The sequence below is a fragment of the Corvus hawaiiensis genome, chromosome 12 (assembly GCF_020740725.1).
Source record: "Corvus hawaiiensis isolate bCorHaw1 chromosome 12, bCorHaw1.pri.cur, whole genome shotgun sequence".
Lineage (NCBI taxonomy): Eukaryota > Metazoa > Chordata > Aves > Passeriformes > Corvidae > Corvus > Corvus hawaiiensis.
The window spans coordinates 12,301,139-12,314,385 of record NC_063224.1 but is presented as its reverse complement, the minus strand read 5'-3'; the positions used below and the strand labels follow the sequence as shown (position 1 = coordinate 12,314,385).

At 37.4% G+C, this 13,247-nt stretch overlaps 1 long non-coding RNA gene across 5 annotated transcripts in view; it reads right to left on the bottom strand.

Moving 5' to 3' along the window:
• The window catches only part of LOC125332182, a 193,227-nt gene that overhangs the window by 139,929 nt on the left and 40,051 nt on the right, over positions 1-13,247 (bottom strand). The window lies entirely within an intron of this gene.

Here is a 13,247-nt window from a genome sequence, read left to right as displayed (position 1 = left end):
TGATTATATGCACGTGTCCCATATAATTCCAAAAGCACACCCATTATGAAAGTTTAGTACAGTTGTGCTTATGATGTATTTAGGTCGTCTGTTACTGAATATTTCTACTGTCAGTACAACAAAAGTGTGATGATCACAGTTAAAGCTTAACAAAGAAAATGCTGTCAGGCAATTAGTAAGCTGAAGTCAGCAGTACTAAAGTGAAATATATCATGTTTGGAATAGCACGGTGGTTTGCTTGTGATAAATGTTGAAACAGGTCCTCATACACAGAACATATCCTAGCCTTGGAAAAGAGTTTAGCATCTGAAAAAAACCCCCAAAAAACAGCCCCACAAAAAAAATCCCAGAACTTTAACTTCTTATTATATATTTCTTACTTTTCCTTACAAAACAGTCTCAGCCACTGGCATCTAGAAAGGTATTTACTCATTAGAGGACTTTTGCCATTTATGAAAAGGTAACAGCACAGCTCAGGAGAAAACTGCAGTACGAATGTGTATCTGCTTAAGAGGGAGTTCATCAAATGAATAATCTCATAAACTGCAGAAATTGTAAAATAATCAAGTAAATTTTATTCTTGAAAGACAATAATGTAAAAAGAAAAAGAAATAATTAGGCAAAACCTGGAATACTAGGCTCTCCATTCCATTAGAGGAAATAGGAAGGTAGAAATAGAGTCAATTCAAGACCAGCAAGGTGTCATTTCAAAGTCCCTAAGCCTTCCCCTTTGCAAAATAAACAATTAAGAAAGCTATAACATATGTTTTAGAAAGGACTAACAGCTAAATTAAAGTACAACCTGATCAAGCATGATTTCATCACAATTTAGTCTATACTTGCTGACTTATACCAGGTCTCAGTTTGTTCTAAAAGGTTTTACTGTCCCCACTTTTCGTCAGACTTCAATCTTCCTTAGCCTAGTTATCATACCTATGACAATAAATGCTACTGTATCATGTTATAAGAAGAGAGGTTAGATCATTCCTGACAAAAAAATGATGTGTTTTAAAACCACTGAAATAGCTCAGAGTTCAGAGAGAGAATGTCCAAAATGAGGTAAGCTAAAGCAAAAATAATGCAGGCCTGGAACAGAGAGAAAAAAAATCCTTATTGTACTCTAGAACTAACTCAATTATCGAAAACATTCTCAATATCAAAACAAGCATAATGTGAAAAATTCCTGGGCAATATACAAAACAAAGTTAATACTGTGCCTTGAGCTACAGAGAACTAAATTCTGAGCCTGTTAACTCTTGAATGCTGGAATACTAATGCACAACACAAAAATGAAAGAAATTCAGCAAAGAAAAAGTTTTGGCAGGATTGTTAAAAGCAGCCAATATCAATACTAAAAAAAATAAAAATACCAAATAAATAAATAAAATAAATAAATACTAAATGCTTGGCAGGTTAACACCTCTGGAAGGTATAACTGTTTTTATTTACATGGATAGTACAGACCAAAAAAAGAAGTAGTAAAAATTGCTTGGCAAATCAAACTTTCTCTCAATAATATTTGTCGCTACAAGTCTTAGATTACTGGAAAGACTAAGAATTGAGAAGAGTGAGCAAAGGAAGTGGTAAGTTCTGAAGCTCGTTGTGTAGGAGAGCCTCCTTCTCTCTGCCTGTATGGATCAGATCCTTCCCCCAGGCTCGCCGTGAGCAATCAGTGACGGTGACCAAGAAGGAGCAATAAGGAAGCCACACCCTATAAACCCTAAATCACACAACCACTCTGTAACTGTTACAATAAGCTGGCAAGTGTTCTCTGATAGTCTTTGGTATTGTTTTGTGGAGTTTGTGCCTGTAATGGAATCCATAAATTAAAAACTCCCTGGCACTTGGCATACGCTGCAGAGAGTTCAAGAGTGACAAACCCACACCCAGTTGTGCATATCTGGCCCAAAGCTTTTGAAGGCTGTATTTTCAGGCAGGCAGACATTAGGCAGCTGCTTTGGGGAAGTCCACCACTGTTATTCCATAGCGAGGGAAGAAGCTGTCCTCTGGCAGCTCTCTTGCAAAAAATTCTACATCCACACTGGTCGTGAACTCTGTGGCACACTCATTTAATGTCTTACCACTGACCTTCCACTTTCATGACTTTCAGGTATTATGCAGGCAGGTAGAATCAAACTGCTCAGATTTTCATGGCTCCATTCATATCTACAGAAAATCATCTTAGAATCTTTCTAATAGCAGATGAACTATTACAAGACAATGTCTGTGAACACTTGACACTGAATTATAATTCACCATTTATTTTTAATGACATACATGCCCTTCACTATGATAGTGTGAAAAACGAGGTTCACTCTCCTGTTAGAATTTAAAGAGTTTAATATAAAGACAATAAGAGACACATAAAATAAAGCAAAGGGATAACGGCCGGGTGCCTTGGCGCTCTGCCAAGAGCACGCCTGATGCCCGAGGTGAGTCCTTTTTATACCATTTTTACTGTCTGTTCTCTATTCATATTAAAACTTTTCTAGGAATTGATCTGCATGGCCACTCCTTGGGTCCGCCTTTTTAGAGCATGCGTAGTCTTCTGCCTTGTGGTTTTATTTCTTTTGATTCTTGGGGTTGGGCCCGCTAGGTAAGAGTCGATGGTAGGGTGGATCTCTTAATTCCTCAGACAGTCAGGGCTGATTGCAGCTTTGGGCCTCTTTGCCCCCCGGGCAGAGCGGTGATAGCGGCTCTCGGACTCTCCTGGCCGCCCGTTCTCGGAGTAGCCTTTGGGCCCTTTTGTTCTCTGGACAAAGTGTTGATCAGCAGCTTCTCGGGCCTCATCCTCTGCTCGCTTGGAGGTTCTCTTACTTGCTCACACTTGCTAACATTCTTGCTAAAACGAGAGAAAACTACATCCACACAGCAAAAAGCATTTCTAACATTATATGATATCTACCTAAATACTTTGAGAGAAGCCAATACTATAATATATGTTTATAACAATGGTCAACAGTGTTTCAAGAAAATTATGAGAATAACTTTCTTTTCTGAAGGAATAATCAATTTTCTGTGACATTCTGCTTTCTGTTTTGCTAATTCTACAATTCCACTTAGTTCTAATAGAAAAACTCTTCTCCCAAAGGAAAAGACATTTCTCAGGCAGCTGGATAGATCTCTGCTGCCTTTGCTTGAAGCCTTGAACTGACTTTCTCTTCCACTACAACAAGTGCCAAGACAACAGCCAGAGCACACTGTATTCCACCTGTACAGCACATATGGTGCCCTTAGACAGCAAAAACTCTGTTCTTAAAACTAAAACTTAAAAATAAGAGATATCACTTCCTAAACCAGTCAATAACCTGTCAACTGGCAGAGGAGAGGTAACCACGGTATCTGTGAAAAGGAGAGAAAAGCAATCCAATGCTCAAACTATTCCACAAAGCAGAAACTGTGTAACATCACTGTCTGAGGGCAGAACTTGAAAGATATTTGTGAAGTTACAGATGCACAGACTTCACTTCAATTTTTCATATATTTAAGAATTCCTCAGTCTCTGATCCAAGTTACACCTTATTAATCTGTTTTCTCCCCACTCCTCAGTGAAGCTCTCACATTCTGCCCTCATCCACACACAGCTGCATAAGCTCGCTCCCCTTCTATCTCCTTACACAGAACAAGGACCTTGTGTTTCTGTTTAATACATATTAATTGGTTTAATGATATTTAGCAGTGGAAATAAAAAGAAAAAAAATATTCACCAACTCCCAAATATCTAATAATTGTAAGTGTTGTGCAAAGCACATCTCAGTAATTCTGCAGGAATCAGAGCTATGATAGGATTGAGAGTATAGACAGTTACCTGAATAGCTGCCTGCTTCAATTCATTCTACTTATTTTCCTTATGGGGTGTCTGCTTCATTCTTTAGTTATGTGCTATGGGATATGAGGAGGGACGAGACTTTCTTTGACAATCTGAATTGTTTTCTCAGGACACCAGCCAACACTGACAATATGTTATTTCTCAGGATGAATTATTTTGATAGGCAGAACTATAATGATGTCAAGAAAACAGCAGCCCCAAAATTAGTAATGACAGCATTTTCCTCTCACGCATACTTGTATGGTGGCCTGAAGAACTTCCATTCACTGGTAAGAAACACACTGGAAGCACATAGTTCAATCCAGGTAGGTTATTGTCTTCCTGTCGTTTGGGTGTTTTTTCCTTACTCTTCATTTTTGTGATCTTTCATTTTGGATGTGTTGAATTACCAGGAAAGGACAACTGCACTTACACCAAGCCAGCATAATGGGTGAAATTAGAATGACAGAAGAGTACGTGCAGTGTCAGGACAAGAATGCTAAGGATACAAATAAATCCTGGAGTTTTGTTAGTCTGAGGATCCCAAAATTATCTTTACATTCTTTTAAATCATTTCCAGAGAGATTTTATAATGCTTTGCTACCACAAATACAGAGAAAAATCCTAACTCCATGAATAGCATTTGGCCATAGGCAACACCAGATCAGGCCACTGCCAAAGCAGCAAACTCACATGGGGCAGTGCAATGACCTTTGTCTATGCTTGACCCCTACAAAACCAGCCTTGGTACTGATACTGCTAAAGGAGGAATCAGGGTCTGAGAGGAGGCTGCAGCCATCTGTGGGAGCCCTAATTCAGCAACAGATTTCAAATCCACTGTCATCAGGCTCCACAGTTTGCAGCCTCAGATGTGCCCCTTTCTTCACTTTCTCTTTTTCCTTTACAGAAATGCCTCAATCCCCTTTCTCAGGGACAGCAAATCTCAAATCTGTTTTTACTACTTTGCGTAGCTTCTTCTTGATGTCCCAGGGACTACAGAGAAGGCACTTACATCTTTGATCTTTATCCAAGCTATGTGTGCCTTTGAAATCAATGTCAGCAGCAGGAGTAGAAGTTGAGATTTTAGGACTTAATTTCACTATCATATACAAATATACAGGTCCATCTGACAAGCTCAGAGGGATTTTTGACTTTCTGCCCTGATAGTACCCTACATACTACAGCAGGAGAAAGTGAGGTATTTAACATCCACAGTAGACAGAAAACCTAACCCCTTCCACTCCTTCATTTCTGCTACTGCTATTATTATTATCATCTCACATATCCAGTAAGCTGTTCCCTTACCAGGTTTATGATGATGTAACCACATTTTCTTCAACTGAGTTATTGATTTATACTAGCATAACAGAATAGTCTGGCCTAATAAACATCTACAAAATGAGAATAAAGACCAATTAGTGCTTGCAGAGAAGCTGTTTGCACTAAAATTAATTCTGTCTGCAGTAAATCTAGACAGCAGACAGAAATGTCAGTAGAAAACCAAGGATATTTTATTTTGGTTTTGTCTTCATACTTACTTTATTTAAAGGATATATGTTTTTTCAATCAATGCTAACTGTTAAAGTTGCCTTTAAAAGTAAATGGATTAAGCCCAATTCTGCCAGACAATGTCTGCCATTCAAGAGCCCTATAGTATGAAAGCTTCTTTCCTAAGTCTACAGATTTCTGCACAGCAAGGGTTCTTGCATGGTTTCTCAGCATTTATACATATCATCTCACATCACAGACTTAGCTGGTACAAAGAGACACTGGTACCTTCCACACAAAGGTCACAGGCCACTGTTATTGACATATACCTTTAATCCTTCTGATGCTTCAAAAGATGAAGATTAGCAGCAATCCTCAGAACTCGCACCCAGGAGACAGTTATTTGTCAAAAAGTTGATGTTATTGATGCTTACAAAAGAAGGAGAGTATGTAATTTATCTAATAAAAGTCAAGTCTTGTTTGCATAGACTCCAGAGTTTTGACAGTTCCCTCGCTGAAGTGTTTGATGTTGAGTTTCATATAATAAATACAAATTTTTCATCAGCTATGCATCTCCTTAGGAGTAACTGGTATTATTGTGTGGATTTTCTTCCTTGGTTTTCTCTAGAGTTTTTCCTCTTAAAGTCTTTGTTTCCTTTAGAATTCATTATAAATGACATAATTATATGTCTTTTTCTCCCTTGATTGAGAGCATTTCTTACAGACAATGATTTACCATTTGGAAATTACAAATAGCATGAATAGATACAATCATTATATTGCAGAATTTCCTTTAAAATCCAGAAATGTGGTTTAGCTGAACTGTTTGCAAATGATAAGTAGTCAGGTCACATTATTTCCTCTAATCCGCATGTGACCCTTGATGCAAACGGAAGTGTTTCCTCAAACTGGATTAGAGGGTTTCCTCTGGAATGTTGAATAGATTTAAGATTGGGATGAGCAGAAATGGGCATAGAATACAAGTAAAAGAATTAATACAAGTAAAAATAATTACTTTCATGAGGATTCTTTGAGGAAATCACCCTGTTTCAGTAAGATGGTGTTCCAGCTGAGACAGACCAAAACACATCTACTGAAAACCTCCCCATCAGTTTTGACTAGACCTTGGCCCAAGTTTATGCAAAAGTTCCATCAACAACTTCTTCAATTTTTGAGTCCCATTTTCCATAAAGAGAAAGAACAGAATACAATGTTTAAAAGTGTGAATCATGGTTGTATGTGGCTAGAAGTCTTTTTATAGACTTTATTTATTTCCTGTTATCATAGGATTTATTTCTAGAATGCTTGGTTGTGTCTTGTAGGTGATTCTCTATAGCTTATGAAGATGAACCAAAAATAACATTTTTATTTGTTTTACGTAAATGGTAGAGTATTTCTTGTTTTGTTTCTGTTCCTGTGGAACCGCCAGAATGCAAATGTTTTCTGCTTTAAAAACACATTTAAAAATAAAACCATAAATAATTAGACACTGGTGTTGATTAATTAATGAAACAAAAGCCCAGGGACACTTTCATACATATGATTGCATGTGTCCACTAGTGTGTTAGTTACTGCTGACACTCATCCTCAAAAAGGGCTGCAGCAAAGTCTGTTACAGAAAGTATGGCCTGAAGCCCACCAAAATCAATCTGAAAATGCAATGACTTCAAGAGAGTCCTGTGTGCAACAGATGGCTGTTAACAGCCAGTTCTGAGTATTTGAAACAGGCTCATCCTGCCTTGGAAAACGAGGGCCAGAGCATCCATTAACGGAGTGAGGAGAGGAGGTGAGAGGGCCAAGGGAATTAAAGATCAAAGAGCTGCAATTAGGCAATGTTAATGAGGAATAATCTCAAAAGGTTTCTACTTTTGTAAAAAGCCTTCAGTTTGTTTTATAAACAGAACTCTGCGGAATGTAGAGCCATCTATCCATGATCCAGATTGTTTTCAGGCTCCAGTCTCTGCCAGGGAGCCATGTAAGGGCTGCTAACATGTTAAGCATACTCTGAGTGAAATCCAAGCCAAAGCTCATATTCATTTTAATCTGTGCAGGGCTAGGCCAGGGCTTAGGACTTCTTCATATCCTACTCAAAATGTCTAATATGAAGTCCCATTTCTTTCAGCAAACATTTGCAACTGAAAACAAAGACACCCCAAAATATCCACATCATGATATTTTTCTGAGGTGTGTAAAAAACTTTGCCATTCCTTTGATTGTCTTCAATCTTCAAATAAAATAATAAATAAATAAATAAATAAGCTCCAAACTCTACAACTCAATTAATTCTGATGCCATAGCTTGCTACACCAGGAAGTAATGCACAAAAAACTTGACCTACATAGAACTGCCTGCAGTTTATCTAAAAAAATACTGCAGAAGACCCAGTCACTCCTACCTCATCCCATTTCCTGGTCATACATTGCTATCCCTTTGCTTCTTCCAGCACTGGCATTTATCTGATCAAGTCGATCGACTCACAGAAAAGAAACCCCATAAAAAGCAATGAATCTATTTGAATGATACAGACGCAATTCAAATGCTAAATGTGTTAAGAGAAGGGCTCACTCTGTGGAGATGTGCTGCTCCATATAAAGGAACAAAACCCCTAAGAGCCAAAGTCTGATGACAATAAGAATGAAAAGATTTTAGCTTCTACAACAACCCCAGCCAAATAATACCAAAAAGTTTAAGAAACAGTCACACTGAGTTGAAATAATTTCTCTGCTACTTCTGAGGGTAAGTCCTGTCTCCCCCTCCATATGCCTTCCCTTAGTGCCACTCACCTGACTTCTCTGTGTCAGTACAACTTGAAAGACCTCAGGAAACTATAACCCTCTCTGGGTGGGGAATTACTTTTGCCAGATTGATGAATCAAATTATTTTGAGTAAGTAGCAGGAAGACATGGCAGAAGTCCCAACAGAGGGACAAATAAGGACCACCTTTCTTCTGCTCTGATGAATTTGTAGACACCTGTTTATTAGGTCTAGTGAAATTTAGCCAGAATGAACATAACATACCATTTGCCAATTAGCTAGGACACGTAAGCAGATCTGTTATCAATAGATTTGTCCCACTGGCCTAAGTAAGTGAGTCACTGTAAGGAACACAGTGTCCCAGCAAAGCTGAGAATGATGGCCAAATACATGATGACAACCAAACTGTTCCCTGCTGACATGTCCCTGGTGCCAGGAGGGAACAGACTCCTGGCAAAGGAAATGTACCAAGTGTAAATGGTGATCCAAATTGTAGAACCACATCAACAGCAGTACAGACCAGTGGCAAAGATCACCTGATTGGGTAACATCATCACAGCTGAGGCATAGCATTTATTGACAGAGATAATAAATACTAGAAAGGGAAAAAAAAAGCCCAGAGAAATTGTTCTCAGGAAGACTGGAAAATCACATCTGTTCCAAGTGTGGAACTTCTAATGGTCAAGTAGTTTTGTTTGTAATAGACTGCCCTTAATATATTGCTTATATTTTAACTGAAAAACAAAAGCAAGATATGTTTCCTTCTAAAGGAATGAGAAAAGTAATGATCTCTGCATGTAAGAGAAACAATTTTACATCTGCATGACCAACACTGGTGACATTATTTTCTTGTGTTCCTCTGTAAGTCTGCTTTCTGACTTACAGGCTAGGAGGAATCTTTATGTTTAAACCATCAGGGGTCTGCTGGTGCCTTTGACTTCTACATGTTACATCAATACTAATGGTTGTTGGGTCCTCTGATATAAGAAATCCCTAATGACTTCTAAAGATCAAACACAAAATTAAAACAACATTTTTATCTGAAGTTCTGGCCATTATTTTCCCTTTCAAAATTATTTTCCCTAAAATTAGATGCTAGCAACATATCTTGTTTTTAATAACAATATCCTGCAGAGTTTAAAGTAATTTTTAAATCATAATATTTTTAGTTTACTGAAACTGAAAAATCTTTTAAAATTCAAAATTATCTACAATTCTGAACAGAATAGTTTAAAATCTGGGGGAGAAATAAATATTCTATTGTGAACCTGCAAAATGGAGACAACTATGAAAGTTTAAAATGTTTCACAAAATAATTTTCATGTTTTTCAACCAGCTTTAGTTACACACTTATTACAGTAAAGAAGCTTTTAAAAAGCAGCTGTGTTTTCTGCCAAGGGGTGACAGCATTTCATTGTGGGGATAATGTGTGTAAATGATCCCTTCATTATATAGGGTCTGATCTTGCATTCCTTGTGCATCCTAAGTTCACACTGAAACTAACTGTGTGTTAACAATAGTATTCCAGACAGATTCTAATGGGATAATTGTGTCTTTATTACTACCTAAATTTCCCTTGTTTCATTTGGATTCAGTGTTTTCCTTTCTGTTATTGAGCCAAAGCTTCAGAAGGAGTTTTGCCATATAAAGTTGCACAATTTTGGTTTGACTTGCTACGATTTTCTGCACCTTGGTGCATTTTCCTGCTGAGGCAAGTGCCCTTCAGCAGCAGAGAAACTTTCTCCCATGTTGCAGTATCTGGCAACTGTTCAAAAGCAAACTAACACTGTCCAAGATAGATCAGAAAATAAACATATCTGCTCAAATGGAAACACAAGAAGCTATTCAGGTTCTGGACCACTGTCACCCAACCTGGAACTTAGCTGGGATACTCAATCAACATAATTTCTCTCACAAAGACTACCTCAATGGTCAGCGGACATTTTGCATGGACACAGAAGCATAAACTCCAGTGTACAAGTTTCTACAAAGCAAATTAATTGCTGCAATCATATCATTAAGTTTCCAAAAAAATTATTTTCCTACCTCAATGGTAATCTTAAAACCTTTAAGCCAAAGATAAAACATCCATACATTAGTAGGACCTGCATACCCACAGTTCGAGGATGTCTTACAATGAAAACATGAAATTATTTCAAATTAACAACCAAAAAAAATCAGGTATTTGTGAGGGAAGGCAGATAAAAATGGAAATTTTAAAGAGCAGAATAACCATATTTCTCGCTGACGAGTAAGTTAAACACATGGGAAAAAAAATAAGAAAAAAAGAAATAAAATGCCCAAATTATTTCTTACAGAATCAATAATATAAAACATATCTCCATTATGCCCTGGTTTAATTGAAACTACATTTCTCCAATCTTTGCCAGAAAAACAGGAGAATACGGCTACAGAATTCATGCGCTCAGTTTTTATCTGCATGACCTGCTTCAAGAGCTAAGCCAAGTTTCATTAAAAATTATTGGTCTCATAACTTTTTTTTTCTCTGCCAAAAGACTCCCATATGGCACCAATATCAAGATAAAATTGTGGCCGTGCAAAGTTTTGCCCACTCTTAATTTTTTAAAAAAAACTATAAAGTGATTTTATGGCAAAGTCAAAAACTGTCAAATATGATAAGATCTCACTTGATAAAAGTCTCATGGGCAGTTGTGCTAGTTTTGAAATGGGGTATTTTTATCTGAAAGATGACACACAAGATGTTCTCATGTCTTATGCACAGTACTGAACGATACCGGCTCAGTGGAATATTATCCACTCCTTACTGGGTGCTTTGCTAACACATATTGTGGTATTAAGGAATTCTTTTGTATTACTGTGGCATCTGCTAAAAATGTCAGATGTGATCACAGGCCTTGCAAAACAAGTATTTTAACAACCAAAACCTTATGATAGGTTATATTTCAGTGACTTGGAAACAACACTGCATTATCTGAGAAAACAGCACAGATGTTGCTTAATAAACTGCTCAGTTTATGCATTGTATTAACCTCATGAAACATTTATGCAAATCTTGCATTAACAAAAGGTAAAAGAATCATTATAGGTTATGAAGAAAACAATGTGACAACCTTTGTTTTTACCTCCATGTTTTATGGGGGCATTTTAACTCTTAGGGGTTTCTGTTTAGGAAGACACAAGGGCATTACAGATTTTCATCTATTTTGTTTTCAGTTCTGCTATCATTCCTTCCAGCTGATTTCACATTTTATAATGCTAATAGTGGGTGTATGGTTTTGAGTTTCTCTACTGTCAGCTGGTCAGTAGGTCTGGGGGATATATTTAATGGAATCTGACAGCTGATGGAACTGATCTCATTGAAAGGGGATTTGATATGTGGGATGAATGTGGTGACCCTCAATTCGACATATTAATGACCATTATTATTCAAACTCTTGCAGCCAATATAACTCTTTTTCTTGGACACAGCAGTACATGTGTATAAAAGAAATGACTTATGGATGAGTTAGTCCATATACTAGTTTGAGTGTCATTTAGTTAGCATGTCAAAACAGATTAGCTATTTTACCCTGAGATAAAATTAAAGGAAAGGCCTTTGTACTCTGTACACTTGTAAACAAAGCAATGATAAAAATGGGTACTTTCACTGGAATGAGTCAGAAATCCAGCAAATACACACACCTCCAACTGTGGGAAAAAGCATTCTGCACTCTGGGCAACAGAAAATAAAACTCAGCAGTCGGATACTGCAGCTGCAACCAACAGGTCCTCCTCTGCTCTAGGTCACCCAAAGAAGCTATATGCACCCTTTGTGCACTAACAGCTTTAGAAAAAGAAAAATGTATCAGCCTTACTTCACAGAAATCAGAATTTAGGTAACTAAACTAGCAGAACTTCACATTCTCGTGACAAAATATTCATTGTTTCATTTACTCTCTACTGGTAAATTTGGCCCAATCAAAGCTCTGCATGATGGGACAAATAATGCTATATTCAAAAAAATCCTGAAATTCCTGCCATCTTTTGGCAGAAAGGGAAGCTGATCACAGATGCTTTAACAGATGAGTGAAGGACACAAAAGGAAATCTTAATATGTGAGCAAAAATTACAAGGAACCACTTGATTTTAGATTATGAGCTACTGCTACTTTTTCAGGTCACAAATATAAAATCTATTACTGATCTTAAGCATTGCCTCCTATTTTGAATGTCTTTTAAAGCCAAGAGCACTCTAATGCCATTGAATCAATAACTGCTTTCACATTTTTTTAAGCAAATATGCAAATTGTTTACAGATTTTAAAGGCTGCCTGTACGCTGCCTGTTCTTTTCTACCATGTCTGAGGAGAGGTGATGCTCTACAATATTCAGCCAGGGTGCCTGCTGAGCTGGGCAGGACATTCAAAACCTTTGCAGCCTGTTTTATGGCCCTGGTGGTGCATGAATAATAAAAGCACTTTGCATTTCTCTCCTTTCCTGCTTTAACAAGCTCTCCAAAGGGGGAGAAAGCTCTGAAAGGAACCAGATAAAATGAAGCCACAAAAATAATGCACTGAGACTCTCGACCTACACATGTATGTATTGCAGCATATGAGGAATGCATCAATAACCTTAAAGTTATTAAGGAAACCATCTGAGAAGGAGGATGTAATTAGATCATAGCAGTGAGCCACATTTGGTTTCCATATTTTTGAGGATTCAGTCAACATTTAGGATATCTCAATTAATGTATGGTTTGAAAGGCTTAACCATATGATGACACTCAATTACTCATTCATCTAGCCAAATATGTTAAAAGTACTTGAAAAGTCAGTTCTTTAATCTTTTATAAATTGCCTTTATCTGAACATCGTCACCACATGGGCAAGGGCATTGTGTATTGTGACCAGCTTATGTTTAATTTCTTGCTCATCATCTATCGATGGAAATTCTAGCTAGGATTGTTTCTCAAACTTAATATCTACACTTTCAGGACAAAAGGGAAGCTGAAGTAAAGGTGCACTTAAGAACTCACAAGGAACACAATCAAGGTACTGTTAATAAGAGAAGCAGCTTATCATGCATGTGAATTTTGTTTCAAAATTTAGACCCTTAATCCTCTAATGCACACTCAGTTTTCAGATCCTTCCTGCAGAGTCGTCTCACTGTCCACAAGTTGAGCTTGCCTTATGGGTACTCTGGTTTTTATCATTATGTTTTTCTTTGGAAAGAGCATCT